At 39.6% G+C, this 19,119-nt stretch overlaps 2 protein-coding genes across 3 annotated transcripts in view; both read left to right on the forward strand.

The window, feature by feature from the left end:
- Positions 1 to 19,119, forward strand: part of LOC135944321 (KH domain-containing, RNA-binding, signal transduction-associated protein 2-like) — a 146,046-nt gene that overhangs the window by 65,827 nt on the left and 61,100 nt on the right. The gene's annotated exons all lie outside the window — the stretch shown is intronic.
- Positions 12,726 to 19,119, forward strand: part of Vps35 (Vacuolar protein sorting 35) — a 197,252-nt gene continuing 190,858 nt past the window's right edge. For both annotated transcript variants that reach the window (XM_065491167.1, XM_065491168.1), the window contains exon 1: positions 12,726 to 12,736. The gene's annotated coding sequence lies outside the window, so the exon portion shown is untranslated. The remainder of the gene's footprint in view (positions 12,737 to 19,119) is intronic.

Below are 19,119 nucleotides of genomic sequence, written 5' to 3' on the forward strand. Positions count from 1 at the left end.
TAAAAACAGCAAATTTTAAAATTCCTGCGGATACTACACCCAAATTTTTTATTACTTGCACTCCTCATCCCGTTTTCACGTCTTAAATTTGAAAATTTCTTAGAATTACGCTCCTTGAAGCGGTTTAAGTAAAACCGAGATACTGAAAAGCCTGCTCTCAGCACCATGTTTCATCCAAGTTTCGAATAAAAACCTGGGTTGAATTAAAAATTATTTAACTCATACGCTTTTTTGTAACTCATCAAAAAATCATACAGCTGATATTTCACTCTTTTATTAAAAAGCAAATTCAATTAAAATTAGCCATGATGGATTTTTCAATTGAAATGTTGTGTAAATTAAAAAAAATCAGCTTAGTAAGCCACAATAGAATTTCTTTAATTACATCTGAAAAGCACGCGGTAAAAACCACTTTCTCTTTATTGATTTTTTAAACAAGAAAGGAGCAAAGAGGAGCTTGAGTAAATTGGAGCTACAGGACAGAATGGTGCGCTCCGTGCCCAGAATGAAAATCAGAATTATTAGGGTTTCAGGCGAGGCTTTCATTTCCCGGCCGGATGAACGATTTTAAAAGATGTTTCATTTCATTTTAAGACAATGTTGATCGCATCCATTGTGCCGGGAGAGTTTTCGCGTGAGTGGGTGGCGAAAAGATAAAACTCATCGCTGAGCGCGCTCCAGCAAGATATTCGTTTCAATTCGAAACGCGCGGAGGATAAAGTATCAATTAAAATCGGGCGTCGCAGACGCGCGGAGATGAGAAAATGGCGGAGAGAGAGAGAGAAAGGAAATTTCATCTGCAACTTTTCCTGGCAGCTGCCAGCCCAGCGAAAATATCCGCATCGCCGCGAGACTGGATCCGGCGGAAAGTCGAGTTCGTTTTCTTTTCCTAATTGATTTCGGCCTCTCCCCCGCACGAGCGAGACTTACTTGCCAAATTATTTGGAATAAATTTCGACAACGACGCGGGCGGCAACTTTGCAAATGAGAGGGAAACAACACGCAACTTTTGCAATTTGCAGAGAGAGAAGAGAGCAGCAGGCACAGTCAACTTGTTCGCAGCTGCGAGCTGGCGAACTGCTAAAGTTCAAGTGCACGCACGTACGTAACATACGCTTCCTCTTCCCGATTGAAGATTCAAAGCAGCGCAACGGTCGATATTATTTGTAACAAGCTGTCAAAAGCATCTGTTCGACATTGATATGTACTTCAAACCTGCTTTACTAAACAATAATTGCTCTCTAAAAGGAGGTTGGGAACTTCAGACTTACAACTATACTATTGTTTTTCTGCGTCTGACTTGCTTGAAGATATCAAATGAGTTGGAAATCACTCAAGTTTAGAACTTCTCTGACGTACCGTAAATCGTCTTTATGGAGCTAAAATACGTCTAAATCACTTGTGAAGTCTAGACGGCTCTCACATTTTTTACAGCAAAAGAAGGACGTTAATATAGTTGATGAATATTGTTGGGAGGAATATTTTCATAGTACATTTTTTAAAGTAAAATCGCAGAAGAGGGGGGAGGGATTTATTATTTCAAATCATCTCAAACGCAATAATTGTTAAATTGACCAATTAGTGTTCCAAGCCGCCAACAGATGGCGCAACCATAGACTTTCTTAAAAATTTAGTTTTAAGGCACTTCCGCTGTGATTTCAGACTCAATCCTGCCAATGTGCATTCTTCAATTAATATGATTTCTTTTGACGCCCTGAAAACCAAAATCGGTAAAGCCAATCGTGGTAGAATCGTGAAAAACTATTTGTTGAAATAAAAAATCTTTACCAACGTTTCTACGGCGATTGGCTGAACCGATTTTGGTTTCCAGAACGTCAAAAAGAGAGCAAATTTAATTAAGAATGCACGGTAGCTAGATTGAGTCTGAAATCGCAGCGGAAGTGCCTTAAGACTAAATTTTTAAGAAAGTTTATGGTTGCGCCATCTGTTGGCGGCTTCAAACACTAAGGGTTTATGTAACTGGTGAATTTGGAAATATTTTTGACACTATTCTCTGCATGCAGTATTTTTGTCAAATGCCCAACCTTTCGCAATCCCCGTATTTCTTAAAATATAATCAGTTTTGGTTCTTTTTGGGCTATGGAGTCAGTTGCAGCTAAATAGGCTTGTAAGGAACTCGGGAAAAAATGTAACCAAATGAAAATGAGTGAATTTTAATTAAAAAACAATCGTATATTTACCATTGTCAGCATCTGAATGTTTCCTATAAACTCTTTTTTAGAAAAAGGAATTGCAACCATCTGAAAATGGGAAGTATATTTGGTAAGAGAAAAGGTAATACTATAAATGGAGCTCAACTTCGTCTAATATTCCCAACCCACTGTTGGTTGGATGGCGATGTTTCCATTAGCATCAAAAACACTCGACGATAGACTTGCAAATTCGATCTTGAAACAGTCTATTACCGCTGCCTACTGCAATGGAAGAGCAAACTGCTGCATCAAAAGTTTCCGTCTGAAGCGATGTACATGGCTATTTACGGCGGGAGCAATCATAGGGTGGAAGAGCTGGCAGGAAAAGAGCAAATTCCGTTGACGTGCGCCGAGGCAAAATGATCACCTCAGAACAAACTCACCTGGTAATAATGTCGAGTAATAATGTATGCATCGCCTGAAGCTCTCTCGCCTCGCAATATCTCTCCGCCGTTGCCGTATATCCGCCCACTGCGCGCATACATGCATGGATAAATAATATCCCAGCATCCAACGGCAATGCCGGTGCGGAGGCATCTCGTTCTCGCGCTAAATCAAAATGCAGTTTGTATTAAAATTAATCACTCTTTAGCTCTAGGGCTCGGAGAGCCGCGCCGCCTCCGAGTTTCGAATTTCCACGCAGCATAATCCTCTATGAGCACACACGCAGTTTCCGACGACGAGCCGGTGCAGTTGATGCGAAAGTTCTATATTCATTTGGGCTTAGCCCACAGAGAGCTGGCTGAATCCGCCGGGAAAGAGCTGCGAATCCGAGAAGATTGTGCGGTGGAAAGACGACCTCAACGTGCAGTAAAATCCTGCAAATTGGTTTTTGAATCCGAGAAAGTCTCCTGGCCCTCGCTGTCAAGAAACTTGTTCCCCCTCATCTGCTGGCGCATTAACATTGATCGTGGCGTGTTGAATGCGTTAGGCGAATTAGCATTTTAGCACGTGCTGCTCATTTGTACGCATCAAAGGGATGAGTTTTGTTAGGGGGTGACACTTTGTACTCAACAGAACTAACTGAGACAAATATTGAGTTTCGCCATGCAGTTGATTACCAAATTAGGACGAAATGTGCGAAGACTCGACTTTCCGCTTCAGAGGACCGAATAATATTACATTTCACTGTCATAATTAGACTTTGCCAGAAACAAAGGGTTGGATTAACAAGATTTTGAACTGCAGAGTGGAAGGGAATTCCCTGGGAATTGTTTCAAGCATGTTTGAAGAAGGTTGGTATTAAAGAGCAAATTTCCTTTTAGGCACCAAAAATTAGCATCAATCTTATGACTTTTTGAGCCACAGTTAGACCGTCTTAAACTGTTTCAAACTGTCTAAATCACTTGTGAAAGCCTAATAAGACATCCTCAAAAGAAATATAGATTTTCAAACCGATGTTTTTGACGAATATGCAATATTTATTTCGTTGTTTCGATGACTTTTCCACATTAAAACGATATCAGATATATTTTGGAAGGAAGCTGATTTAGTCAATGATGCATGACAAATTTTGAAAATGTCTCTTGCGATATGAGATTTTATAAAGGGAACCGTACCACTTTGATTCAAATATTATGCGCTGTCAAAGTGCGATCTATTTTCGCGCAGCGGAGGACCACGAACGTTCTTATTGGCCGGCGGTGGTATATGTTATTGTTGACCAATCAGAACGTCCACGGCCCTCCGTAGTTCGCTTGATGACCAGTCATTACGGGAATGTCTCCTCGGAGGGAAGGAAACTTACATTATTAAACTATCAACTGATTGAAATAAAATATATATTGTATATCAATTTGGTGCACTTCCCTTGTAAATAGTGCCTCTATCAGCCAATAGAAAGGCAGGGGTTGAATTGAAGTAGTGGTGGAGGCATTTTTTATTTCCCCTCAAAAGCATTTTTATTTTAATTAAACGCACCTTTTTTAATCCTTTAATGCAGAAGTGAATTACGTCTGATTACTCAATCCTGGCTGCTATGGAACTGCTCTCAAAGTGGATAAACGCGCTCTCAGGCTTTTTCAAACGGAATGAGGGAGAGAGAGAGAGAGAGCTGAATTAATTTGTGTACGACAAGACGAGTTTTCAGAAGCGCGGTATGTTGTAATTTATTTTGAGCGAGATGTGGAAGTTTCCTGGGTGCACGCAAGGGATTCTACATACTCATAAAGTTGAAACGCAGCTGTCGACGCCGGCTTGTTTTAAAATGGATGAGCGAATGCCACATAATATTTTCCATGACTTGCGCTGACAAATTGCTTTTTAACTCGCTCAAAGAAAAATTACCCACACACGGAAAGAGTCCGCGTGCTCTCTCACTTCGTGGAATTAAATTCCTCGCTCGCTCCACAATGTAATTATGCAGGTACATGCGTTTGAAGTTTCGTTGCCGGTTGAGATGCTCGGGATTCGCGCGCATAGTTTTAGCGTGCGGGCCTCGACAGAGTTCGGTAAAAATTAATGAAAAAAGTTGGCCGTTACATCGTTAATCAGCTTATTCAGCGTTTAATCAGCTTTCGCCAAATAATCCTTCGGCGAAAAGCGGCTCTGAACGCGTTATTTACAAAAGAAAAAGCGGCCGGAAACACAGCAGCAGAGCAGAGAGAGAGAAAAACAGTCAGAGACGAGAGGGCAGAAATTCTGGCAGAAATATTAGCCCCCTGATGAGCGGCGCGCGCGATGAAATGGCCGCAAAAAGCAGCAGCGAACTTTTAAAAGTGGCCAGGCGTTAATGAGCCACGATCCGGCACCGCACGCGGGCCTCTGAGAAAGCAGCAGAGCTTTTTTAATTTAATTTGCACACTGCTTATTCGGGGCTTGTTAATTATTATTTCGGTGGTGCACAAATGAAAAGGCGGATGAGTGTTTCTCTTATATTTCTCGCAGCTGCGGCTCGCCATTAAAAACGGCACTTGGAGCTAATCAATATAGAGATATGTGTGTGCGTTTTCCTCTCTCAGAAGAGCCTAATGTTCAGGCGTATATATCGCAGCGGCTAGAGCTGGGAAGAAGCGAGCGGTATGTTTTACAAACGCACCAAATCGTTTGATGTGAAATTTAATACACTCTTGTAGTGTATATAGTAAGCGTGGAGGCTGCGCGAGAGCGGCATTAAGGGAATTAGAAGAGAGTGCTCCGCTGGAAGCATTCGTTTTTGCGTCGAGCCAGCATGCGGCACGCATTTTTCTTCAGCCGGATTTTGACGTGAAAGGAAGGGTTTCCAACTTTTTCCCGTGTTTGCTCGAGGATTTGCAAGGTACACCCTGCAACGCCGGATTTTAAGCTCTTGCTCTCGTGCACCGGGCGCTATTTGAATTTCTGATTTTCCACTTGCACTATATGCTACTCCGCTTTTGATTAGTATGGAGGGCACAGATTCGATTTAATTTGCAGAGGGTCGTACATATAAAAATTCAAGGAATATTTTGCCTTTAGGGAGAGCAATTTTGTTCTCCTGCAACTTGAACATTGGATTTCAGTACTCTAAAAATCGACGATAATAATAGCTCGAAAATAAACTTTTTTATTTTTTAACTTCGCGTCAATCCTGATAATTTTTTTTAAAATATCTTAAATTTTAGTGTTGGGATTAGATTTGTGACAGTGCCAATCGATTCCTTACGGTTGAATTAGGTTAAGCAACCGGTATATTCATCAGGGACGTACCGAAAATCGGTAAAAACATAAAAACCATTATTTTTTAGTAGTTTTTTGTTTAAGAACCTTAAAAAAGTATCGCAAGAAAGCCAGTGACCAATCAGGGGAGGGGGCGGATTTTCTGATTGGCGCTTGCGATCAAGACATTAGCGCCAGAGTGACTCTTAAGCAGTTTTCTGATTGATCACCGGCGTTTTTGTAACACTTTTTGCTAGGTTCAGACCAAGAAACCGCTAAAACAATGATTCTGGAGATTTTGATGTTGAATTGTCGACCAAGTACTTGACTGCCTAACCTAATTTTACATTCAGAAATCGATTTCCCACTGTAAAAAAATAAATTCTAGTCCCTCTTCATGTGCGTTGAAAATTTTAGATGACTTTCGGTCAAAAATCTTTTAAAAAGGTTAATTTTCATGACGAAAAATCTGCTGTTGTTTCAACCGCGATTGATTTAACCGATTTTGGTTGCCCCAGCACTTCAAATGCAATCCTTTTACTCCAAAAATTTGAATCTGAATTCGCAATCTGAAAATTGTAAAAGTACGGTGCCGCCGCATCTGTTATCGGCTTCGACTGAACTTTTCTTGGTGCTGTGTTGAATTTTTCCCATTAAAACTGAGAATATAAATCTCTGATGAGACTCATTAAGATATAATTTGTTCTGTACGAGACTCGAGGGTGGAATGATCTCAATCTCTAAATGATCCGTCAGGAAGACAATTTGCCCCCGACTATATATATCGTCGTAGTCTTCTCGTCGGGCGGCTCTAATTATGCCACATCCCTCTCTGGTGAAAAGTCTGGCTTGGAAATCACTGTTTTACATTTAATACACCGCCGCTGTCTCCCATTTCTCAGGCGTTGTCAAGTCCTTTCCTTCCAAGTTTCCAGACAGTTTTCTCCTCACAAAAGAGCTCGCTGACGAAAATCCATAGTGCAAAAGCACGAGAGAGAGAGAGAGAGAGAGAGAGAGAGAGAGAGAGAGAGAGAGAGAGAGAGAGAGAGAGAGAGAGAGAGAGCAAGGCAAGCCGAGAAAAAACAAGAGAACAGTCTGTTTCTGCAGGAGAAAAGCCGTATTTCACTCTAATTCACAAGCACAAAGACTAAAAAGCGCTGTTAATTCAACGGCAGATTTTTTTCGCAGCCGCTTAATGCTGCGCGCGATAAGATAGGTCGGACTTTTAACCCTTCGCCCTGCAATGTTTCTCTCTTTTTTTCCCTCGGCTTTCTCCGAGGCAACGCCTCATTATTTCGCACCCAGACCACCTAGTGTTCGACTAACTGTCCTGTTGGCTTGCCAGCGTGGCGTGTCAGCCAGCCTTGACGTTGCTTGTCCCCTTGCTAAACACACACACACACATATATACAGGCCAATGATGTTGCAGGAGCGCAACAAACTAATGAGCAAATCACTCGCGCACTCTTCTCGCCACTCACGACGCGCAAAGCCGATCCGAGAGCGATTTGGACCGCGTTCAAGTGTCGTCGGCTTTGACAGCGAGGATTTGCATTCGTGTTGTGTGTTCCAATCGGATATTTCATCTTCTGGAGCACCGATGCATGATATTGCCGCGAGATAAATCAGCAGTTGACGCTCTGCCGTGTTGTTGCCGCCCCTATTTACCTACCGCACTGTGCGAAAATCATGCTTCAATGTCAAATAAATGCTAGTCTTGAAACGCAAATTTTCCTCTTCAATAATTTAATAGCAAAATAACAACAGAATATGAACTGAAGAACGATGATTTTTATTTCATAACTGATCGAATTTGAGGTAACATTTTAGTCAGAAAAAACTAAAAGGATTGTTTTGCAGGCCCTGAAAATTAATGAGTTTCGTATGTTTATATTCTCCTCAAACCTTTTCCCTAAAAATTCAAATAATGTGTCCGTGGTTTGTTCCAATATAACAGCTAGTAATGTTTTTTTTTGTCAAGTCAATACGAACGACCGAATAAACCCGGAAAGCTCTATTTTTCCTGTGACGCGCGTACTTCTGATTGACACACATTGATTTATAGGTTTGCCTTTGTGGTCGAAGTAAAAAATGAATGTGCCGATGCCATTTTGCACAGTCGTGACATTCGCTTCAAAGCGGAAATATTTTGCTGTTTTTTTATCCCCATTTTTGGCTGTGAAAATGTTTTGCTGGAATCAAGTAAATTTCCTTAAAATTTTCTGATTTTTTATTGAATTTACGTTGCCATATTAAATATTTATCTCAAATATTTTATCTCAAATTTGCAATTTGGATAGATTGAGTTTTTATTTTGTCATACGGCAAGGTAGCCTTTAAATCAATTATAAATTTTAATATTAGAAAAATATTTCAACAAACTTTATCTTCGTTTTCCTCTAATCTACCATAATTTTTGCTCTGGAAAACTCCGGAACGTAAAATAAAAGCATGAACTATATAAGCTTGTTAATTATTAAAATCAAAAGCCACATTTCTTTTGAAATTCGTTCACAATTCAGTTTCAAATTGGATTCCATTATGATGAAAATTCGGAGAAAGATAAATATGACTGAACAAAGCTCTCGTAAGAGCTTTTCAATAACGTGGCTTGCTTTTAATTAATATGGAGAGAAATAATGTTGACTCTGGCATAATTAGACCCTTCTCGCATTCATTTCAGTATGTATTTGAATAATTATGCAAGAGGTGGAAACGCTGACAGTTTGTTCAAGAATTAATTAGCTTCGATTTTCGAATCGATGGATGCTGCAATTTGCCGTGATTAGCCCTCGATATTATGTTGGTCGGTCGGCTGAGCAGAGTAGTTTGACCTTTGAGCTCTCGGCGTGATACTAAAATGTGTTCCGAGAGGAGAGCTAGAGGGCTTTGGCCAATAAATCCCATTGGTTCGCCTCTAGCATCAAGCAGTTTTCATCCAATTAACGCAGAACACGCGCCACCACTTGGCTCTGATGGAACAAATAAGCTCAGCTGAAAAATGCAGTTTTAATGAGGCCTCATTCGATACTGCGCGACAAAAAACCGGCGAAGGAGTGCGGGTGATTTTTCTCCAGTAAGCACCAGAGAGAGAGAGGGAGAGAAATGCGACATGTGTGCTGACTTGCCGGGGGCAAAAAGTGACTCACGTCCATCTGAGGTCGACCGTTCGTGTTTCTATGTAGTATTTTATTTGTTTGCCCCAACTCAATCTGCGCGCCGGCACTGCTTCCTTTTAATCCGCCGCACGAGTATGACACATAAATCACTGTTCGATTCCACAAAGTGGCCGAGCCCATTATTTGTCCATGTCGCTTTTCTCTGCTGGGGACCGGACTGAAAGGCAGATGATCGGACTTGATTATTTATCGCGCCGAGCTTTTCACCTGTGCTGCGCTGCTCTGCGCTTGAGTGTCATCCATTTTTAAACTGCCCGCGCGTCTCTGCATTATCAGGGCTGGGAATTTAAGACAGAGGTGACTATTTTTTCTATTTGTTAAAGCATCAAATAAGCAATTACGACAGTTTAAGACTTTTGACCTCAGAACTCAGAACACTATGGAGCGGCGTTTTGCTTCAATTTTTATTTTTAATCTTTGTCGTTCCCAAATTTCAACCTCTAATTGTTAGATTGTCAAAAACCTCGCCCCGCTAGACTATTCTCGACCTTCTCTGGAATACCAAAGAAGACTAAGGGTGCCATCCCATCACCACAAATTTTTATCCTTAAAAAACATAGAAATTTGCAATTTTTTATTGTTTGCAGTTCAGTGTAAATCTCCCTGAAACCAATTCAGTGTATTATGGGACATGAATTCGAGATAAGTGGTATGGTTTTTGTAAAGTTCACTCTTAGAATCCGAAACTCAGTCGGCAACAGGGTTCGCAAAAACCCGCATTTTACCTGAGAAACCCAGTGCATCGCAATAAAAACTTTTTGCGTTTTTTCTTCGCAACTTGACGCATTTCATGCATTTTTCCGAAATGTCAATATTTTGTTATTAAAGTTTTTGGAGGTGCTTCTCTTTCGGTTTAGTTCAGGGAAATTAGATAGAAGAGTTTAGGATAATATAAAATATTTGTAAGCCCAGAGTAAGCATGCTAAAATTTTACTGTAGAAATTGTAGCAATGGGGTTGAAAGGGGATGGGGGTAAGCATCCATTAAAACTTTAGCTAGTTAGTGGAGGCCGAGATGAGTCTAACGGTGGGTAGTTTTTGCAATTCTGATGGTTAGAACTCGAAATTTGAAGGTGCAAAGAACCTAAAAAATCGAAAAATGTCCCACTGCATTTCATGCATTTAAATTGTTTTGTCTTCTTGGAAGATTTGGATTGTGTTGAAGCGTTCCCATGTAAATTAATTTTGTTTAAAATGCTGATTTTATATTTTTTGCGCTGTATTTTTGCGCATTGCAAAATTGGCGAACCATGGATGACACACTTTTTACGAAAAACACGTTTTTTTACCTAATTTCAACTTCTAACCATTAGATTTACAAAACCTGCACTCCGGTTTGACTCTTCATGACCTCCTCTGGGTAGAAAAAGCCGTCTAAAGGTGTAAATAATAGTCAATTTACCCCAAAACGTGATTCATGGTCAGAAAATATAGACCTGAGGTTGGGTTTACAAAGCCGTCTGAAAATCCCAGCCCTCTTATGCATCATTGATTGATGTTTTTTGTTTCATGGCCGGCCGAAATTGATTTTCCCGGGCCTTAATTCGGCAAAACGGCGCGGTACAAAAATTGATTTCTGCTGGGGCCGAGCGTTGGTGTAAAAAGTTATATGAGAAGCAGCAGAGAGCAGAAAACAAAAGCAAAATTATTTAGCACGAGATTCACATCCGCCGCAAGCGGTTGCATTGTTTGAGTTGGAACTTAGTTTAAAAAAGGGACGAAACTTTGACTACGTCGTAAACTTTTGTAGCTGGCACGGCGGAAGAAACTCATTCGCTTTGACTGCTGCCGCCGCCGCCGCCGCTGCAGGTGAACAAGCAAAGCTATTGCCCCAACTTTAAAACTGACTCGTCGTAGCACAAAAGGGAAACACACACACTGCATAATTAAAGAACTCGCTACGCTTTTCACTTAATGCGATTAGCAGTTGAAATATTAAGAATCTACCCCGTAATAAGCTCATGCAAACACAGATGTCCCGACGCTAATTAAATGCAAGAATCTGTTGGAATGGAGCCGCCGCGGGCATTGTGCATGCCATACCCTCTCTTAATCTAGGAAAAGTCCGAGCGCTAATTAAACAAAGAAGAGCAGGGCTGCACATGCATAATTCCGTCCGCGGAATGAAATTGCTGATGCGGCAACATACGCTCAGCGCACAAGGGTTGCTTTTCATTTCAACTCGGATTTCCCTACGTGTGCGGTGCATTTTTCAACTGCACCAGAATTGCATGAGATAATTTCCGTGCACTAATTACTGAAAAAAAGCTTTAAACTTCATATTATAACGGTGTAATGGTTAATTTGGCTTCAGATTGGACTTGACACGCGTATATTATTAAAACAGAAGCATAATTTAATGCCTCCAATTGTGGTAAATGTCCTGTATGCTGAGATTTTGTTTTGCGGTAAATAAATACAAAGTATAATCTTAAAAATTAAATTAAGTTACAGGTGGTCTGACTTAACTTGGCACTCTTAAATGTGATTTGGTATTTCTGGGGCAAATAATAACTATTTTAAAGCGAAATTTGAGGAAACTTATGCGAGTGTATAATTAATGTGTATATATATTATCTGGAATTTGCTGGACTTGATATAAATTTAATTTTTTGTATCTTAAAAAAACAAAAATATATCTTTTAATTATATCTAGATAAAAATGTTGACAGCTGAAAGAGGTAAATTAAGATTATTTGGGTGATTTTAGTTGTATTTTCGGCAAAAATGAAGGTTTTATTTTAGTGTACGACACAATTTCAGCTGATTACTTCTCTGGAAGCAGCCTTCGTGGTTCGTAAATTTATAAATATCTAAATATAAAACCATCTCTTTGAAGCAATAATTTCTAACATTGTTTGCGATGAGATTTTGTGAAGGAAAAACTCTCCCTTTTTTATTGCGGCCCATCTTTGAATTTCTAACTTTATTAAGGAATGAAAAAGAAAATCAAGTGCCTGTAAAATCCTTTTAACTTGTCTTTCTTTTTTTGCGTATTCATTCAAATGAAACAAAGCATCTCCTTCCAACGTCAAACCTGCTTTAGAAACAAGAAACAATTATCCCACTTCTGTGACAAAAAAGATTTTGAAGAGGGTCCAACACAAACGTCATTTATCCATCGTCCACATCCAGCATTTTGGCTGCGATTTTGATGCCGTATGCATGTAAAAAAAGCTTTCCGCGGGCTGAAATGATTGATGGCGCGCTTAAAGAGCAGAAAACGAGCGCTCTGTCATATAAATGTAAATCTTGGCAATGAAAAACGTATTATTTTCGCACGCTACTGCATCAGGAGAAAGTATCGTGAAACGGCGTCATTTTGTTTTTGATAGCAAGAATGGCCCATTAACAAGCTAGATTTTCGACGCAGCGCGATTAATGGAAAGTCTGAGGCAGTAATTGACCAAATTGAAAATCGTTCATCCCCGGCGAAAGCGTGACAGCGAGATAAAAAAAGTGCGCGATCGATCTGACAATAATTCATCTCGCACCGGGTGCGAACTAAACTTTTTTATTCTGCCAAATCAGTTTTGGCACGGACGTGGGCAGGATAGGTGAGAAAATTATTTTCCAATTGCACAAAATGTGTTGGCAAAAAATAAATGTGCACGCTTTTTGCCGCTGCGTGTAATTCAAAGCAGCTTACTGGCCAAAAAGAGAGAGAGAGAGCGGAGGAAAGAGGATAGGGAAGGCTTAAACTTGCTTTTAGATGCGGGGAATAGTAGTGGAGCGGTTTTTGTGTGGGCCTCAAGATGACAGGCCGGCTTAATTCCGAGCCTTCCGAATTCCTCCCTGCCGCCTTGCAAGTTTCCAAAGTTTTTTAATTTCGTCCGGTGAGCTGCTTTAAATTCCGCATTTTCTTAATGGGGGCTTTGCATTCGGAATAATTTATTGCGGGAATTTTTAGTAGAGGTTATTTAATTGAGAGGACTGGTCCCTGATTTTGATTGATTAAATTTCCATAATGTTTAGGTAAAATTATTATTAAAAATGTTTAAATTTGAGTTTCCTACACTAAATAATCCCTCTCACTAAAAGGAAATTTAAGAAAAAAAAACAGTGTTTTTCACTGGTATGAGTCTTTTAAAATAAAAAGCGACCATTTTCTTTCAGGTTATTTCCTTTTGAAACACAAGTTATAAAATATTCCTTCTCACGACCCTCTATATTTCCACCCCAGTGAAAACATCCATCTTTCCCTTTTATATTCGTGCTGATTTGGCGCATTTTTGGTTCAACGCGGTCGTTTCGAGAGAGGTCTAACAGTCTCGTTTTCCACTCGGTCAGCCGGGCCGCAAGCCACTTGGGCGGATTCCCGCTTTCCTTTTTGCCGCGCGCTCAGGTACTCGCTCGCATCCACGGGGGCACACCACACAGAGCCGCTTGCTTTTCTCAATAAAAGTCAGATGTGTGTCTCCGTAAATGACACTTTGGAAAAGCAAGCCGCAGCGCGCGCCCGGTGATCGGGGCTCTTTGCACTTTGGCCTCGGCGGGCGCGCGCGCGCGCGCTGAAAGCAACCGAGTGGAACACAAAGTATAAGCAACCCTTTCGCAACTCAATCAAGAGCAAATTTCCACCGCCATGTGTGTCTATGGTCGGCACCTTTGAAAGAGCGCCAGCCTCGTTTACGTGTTTCATTATGCCATTAATTATTCATCAGCAGGCCGCACTCTCGCACGCACAGGATTTTGCGCCGAGCGAGCAAGCGAACGACCAGCTTTCTGTTGTAACTTGCGGCCGGCTTTTGACCACTTTGCGTCGTTTTCCCACGTGAAATTTTGAAAGCCCAGCAGGTTATACGCTTCGGGGAGACTGTCGCATCCGCCCTCTAATGCGCCATTAACGTCGCGCCAACTGCACTCTGCGAAATTTACAACTACACCCGATGCAGCTAGTTTCAGTGCCTTTTTTTACTTAATATTCCATTTTTTTTTATGTCAGGTGTGTAACGGCTTAGTCTTATAATATTTTGAATGTGAAAAATTGCATACAAAATTAATAAAGCCGAAAACGCAAGAATTACAAATATACGTTTACATTTTATTTTTTTTAACCAATAAAGAATGATAGATGAAACGGTGTAATTGTCCGAGAAAATTGCCCAACTCTAGAGTTAGGTTGTTACTTTTGGTCTAAGACTAATTGTAAGTAGTAGTGTTGTTTATATCTTTCATAGTGGACTCTATTAGCAATCTGTGGATATAAAAATGTGTATAACGTTAAAAAGTACTTTCTAAAATTCAAAGCTATAAAAAAACTTCCTGTTGTTTTCTATTTTTTGTTAAAATCGAATTAATTTTAATTTTAAATAATAAATTAATTTTATTTAAATAATGGTTTTAAAATAATATTAATCATTATTGAAATATTATTTCTTCAGTATATTTTTTATTTGTATTTAAAATTTTCCGTTTCCCTAAGTGAATACTGATTGATGAAATATTAACTGCTTATCTCGTCTTAAGTCAAGCGATAGAAATATATATTTTAGGAGTAAATCCAAACTAAGATGTGTGAAATAGACCTTGGAACTTGGAAATATAATATAACATGCATATTCAATTATATTATAATTGAATACTTAATTCACAGATTGTGCATGAGACGTGAATATCTCTCACAATGAGTGAACCCGCGATCATAGTGCATGCTTTTTCCTCCTGGAAACGATAACCCCCGTCGTGAAAACGCCCTTCTGATCTCGAGAGACGAGGAAAAACTCGGGCACATGCTCAAGCTCAAAGCGTCCGCAGAATTAATTAACTCCCTCTCGCAGTGCACACACATATTCCAATCTACAGACGAGCAGGCCCGTTGGCGGTGCGAAAGCGATAGGCCGCGACATGCTTGCGGTCAGCCACCCCTTTGATGCGTTGGTCGGGGTGCGAGGAGGTTCAAATTCTCAAAGAATGCGGCCTTGGGGGGTCGACAATAGGCCGAATTATTCGTGTCACCTATAGGAGGGGGTGAAAACATCGATCAACGCCTGTCACCGCGCGCCATAGCTGGATGGATGGATGACGGTGCGAAATAATGCAGAAAAAAGCGAAGGCAGGCAAAAATGGCGAAACAATTTGGCAACCGACTGGAAAAACAGACGTCACACTGTAAATACGGAATCTCATTATGACATGGATCATCCATGTCATAATGACTTTGGCTAAAGCGACACGCTTCAGGCATGTCAACGTTGCAATGGTGACACGCTTGTCCCATGTCAAGAATGCTTATATCGCTTATACACCCTTGACACGCGTCATCCATGTCACGAAATCAGCGCATGCGCACAAAAATTTTTTTAAAATTAAATTGTTAATTATTAATTACTTCCTATAATCCAGATCAGTTTTAACTGATTAATTTCTCCCCTTTAATTATCTAGATCAGAATTATTAAGTTAATTAGCGTTAATAAGTAATTTAATTATGTTACCTCCGCGGGATCCGAACCCATGACCTCAGCGTCCTTAGTCACCTGCCTGGACCTCTCGACTACCATGACACATCTCGCGTAATTGGCTATACGAGCTATATAAATCAATTATTTTTTAATGACCATTTATGGCGTTTTCAGAGGGCGAGGAAACTAAATCTTTATTATTTGTTCGATAATAATCGATAATTATAGAAATATTTAAATTATTTACTTAAAAAACAGTGTGGGTTACATGTAAAACTGAAGCAAGGGTATAATAATACTCAACGCCTTCCGCAAGCACTGTTTGTGCAGTCAAATTTATTAAACACCGAATAAATTTGAAAAAGCTTTTGAGCAGACTGAACTTTATTTAAAGCCATGCAGAGAGCCTCATTTTACGGTTCACTAGTTAAATATTATATATATATTTAACTATCCAGCGTATATGTAAAAGATTTTTAACTTGTATCTGAAATATTTTCAAAGTTATTTTTAAAATCTGAAAAAACTTGCTGGTTTTTGCATCTTTTAAGTGGCTGTACTGCATAATCAATTATATAATTGAGCCATAATCAGTCAAAGCAGCAAATTTCTGTCCAGGGGTCGATGATGGATTTTGATGAAATTTTGTTTGCGTTAATTTTTCCCTAATTGTACTACAAAACAGTTGAGAAAACTCGGCCTTTCCAATTTTTGCGGGTTTTGCGGGCGTTCAAGTGTCAAAATCTGGGAATTTTGAGTACATAACTTTGCTCAGGGTAGTCCTAGAACAAAAATTAAAAAACCCGTAGACTCGTCTCAACAAGGCAAAAAACTTTTACATTGACCTCAAAGTGGTAGGTCAAACGTCAAGGTCATAAAAATTAATTTTTTGATTTTCAACTCAAATTTGAAAATGAATATATTGAAAATTATTATTTTTTTCGTAGCCATTTTGTAGAGCACAAAAAATGAAGCTAAAAACGTTAAAATTTGGAATGGCGTTTTGCCTCATTTTTTTAATAAAAAATGAAAACTTCGAAAACCCTTGTTTTTCATGGTTGGTAAAAAAAGATGATTGACCAAATCTCGACTTCTAGTCATCCGAATTTCAAAAACCGCATACCGTTAGACTCCTCTCGACGTCCCTAAGTGCATTAAAGGGGTATGAGACCCACCAACCCCCAACCCCCTTTTAACCCCATAAATAACGTGAAATTTAGAATTTTTTGTCTGTTTCAGCACCTTAGCACGACGTTGACGAATAATTGTCCTCTTGAAACCAATTCAGTTACTTAGTTTACTTCGAAACGAGTCAAACGGTACTTAATTTTTGTTAATAGGACCACCACAACCAGAGATTCGGGTGCACAAAGATTTTTTACCAAACGCGATGCAATAAAATTCTGGATGATCGACCAAATCTCGACTTCTAATCATCTGATTTTGAAAAACCGCATACCGTTAGACTCGTCTTGACATCCCCAAGTGTACTAAAGGGGTATGAGACCCACCAACCCCCAACCCCCATTTCGCCCCCTTAATAATGTGAAATTTAGCATTTTTTCGGTCGTTTCAACATCTTATCATGACGTTGACGAGTAATTGTCTTCTTCAAACCAATTCATTAACTTAGTTCACTCAAAGATGAGTCAAATGGAACTTATTTTTTGTAAATAGGACCACCACAACCTGAGATTCGGGTGCACAAAGATTTTTTTCCAAACGCGATGCAATAAAATTCTGGATGATCAACCAAATCTTGACTTCTAATCATCTGATTTTGAAAAACCGCATACCGTTAGACTCGTCTTGACATCCCCAAGTGTACTAAAGGGGTATGAGACCCACCAACCCCCAACCCCCATTTCGCCCCCTTAATAATGTGAAATTTAGCATTTTTTCGGTCGTTTCAACACCTTATCATGACGATGACGAGTAATTGTCTTCTTCAAACCAATTCATTAACTTAGTTCACTCAAAGATGAGTCAAATGGAACTTATTTTTTGTAAATAGGACCACCACAACCTGAGATTCGGGTGCACAAAGATTTTTTTCCAAACGCGATGCAATAAAATTCTGGATGATCAACCAAATCTTGACTTCTAATCATCTGATTTTGAAAAACCGCATACCGTTAGACTCGTCTTGACATCCCCAAGTGTACTAAAGGGGTATGAGACCCACCAACCCCCAACCCCCATTTCGCCCCCTTAATAATGTGAAATTTAGCATTTTTTCGGTCGTTTCAACACCTTATCATGACGATGACGAGTAATTGTCTTCTTTAAACCAATTTAGTTACTTAGTTCACTTCAATACGAGTCAAACAGTACTTAATTTTTGTAAATAGGACCACCTTTTTGTGTTTTGTTCGAGATTTGGTGCTCACCGAGCATTTTAATGCATCCGCGTCTTAATAAAAAACTTTGTGCCACACAAATATCAGGTTGTAGTGGTCCTATTTTCAAAAATTAAGTATCGTTTGAATCGTATTGAAGTGAACTAAGTAAATGAATTGGTTTGAAGAAGACAATTACTCGTCAACGTCATGATAAGGTGTTGAAACGACCGAAAAAATGCTAAATTTCACATTATTAAGGGGGCGAAATGGGGGTAGGGGGTTGGTGGGTCTCATACCCCTTTAGTACACTTGGGGATGTCGAGACGAGTCTAACGGTATGCGGTTTTTCAAAATCAGATGATTAGAAGTCGAGATTTGGTCGATCATCCAGAATTTTATTGCATCGCGTTTGGAAAAAAACCTTTGTGCACCCGAATCTCAGGTTGTGGTGGTCCTATTTACAAAAAATAAGTTCCATTTGACTCATCTTTGAGTGAACTAAGTTAATGAATTGGTTTGAAGAAGACAATTACTCGTCAACGTCATGATAAGATGTTGAAACGACCGAAAAAATGCTAAATTTCACATTATTAAGGGGGCGAAATGGGGGTTGGGGGTTGGTGGGTCTCATACCCCTTTAGTACACTTGGGGATGTCAAGACGAGTCTAACGGTATGCGGTTTTTCAAAATCAGATGATTAGAAGTCGAGATTTGGTCGATCATCCAGAATTTTATTGCATCGCGTTTGGTAAAAAATCTTTGTGCACCCGAATCTCAGGTTGTGGTGGTCCTATTAACAAAAATTAAGTACCGTTTGACTCGTTTCGAAGTGAACTAAGTAACTGAATTGGTTTCAAGAGGACAATTATTCGTCAACGTCGTGCTAAGGTGCTGAAACAGACAAAAAATTCTAAATTTCACGTTATTTATGGGGTTAAAAGGGGGTTGGGGGTTGGTGGGTCTCATACCCCTTTAATGCACTTAGGGACGTCGAGAGGAGTCTAACGGTATGCGGTTTTTGAAATTCGGATGATTAGAAGTCGAGATTTGGTCAATCATCGTTTTTTACCAACCTCGAAAAACAAGGTTTTTCGAAGTTTTCATTTTTTTATTAAAAAATGAGGATAAATGCCATTCCAAATTTTAACGTTTTTAACTTAATTTTTTGTGCTCTACAAAATAGCTATGAAAAAAATAAAAAATTTCAGTATTTTCATTTTCAAATTTGAGTTTAAATTCCAAAAATTGATTTTGTTGACCTTGACCTTTGACCTACCACTTTGAGGTCAACGTAAAATTTGTTTGCCTTGTTGAGACGTGTTAAACGGTTTTTTAATTTTTGTTTTAGGACCACCTGAGCATAGTTA

The sequence above is a fragment of the Cloeon dipterum genome, chromosome 4 (genome assembly GCF_949628265.1).
Source record: "Cloeon dipterum chromosome 4, ieCloDipt1.1, whole genome shotgun sequence".
Classification (NCBI taxonomy): Eukaryota; Metazoa; Arthropoda; class Insecta; order Ephemeroptera; family Baetidae; genus Cloeon; species Cloeon dipterum.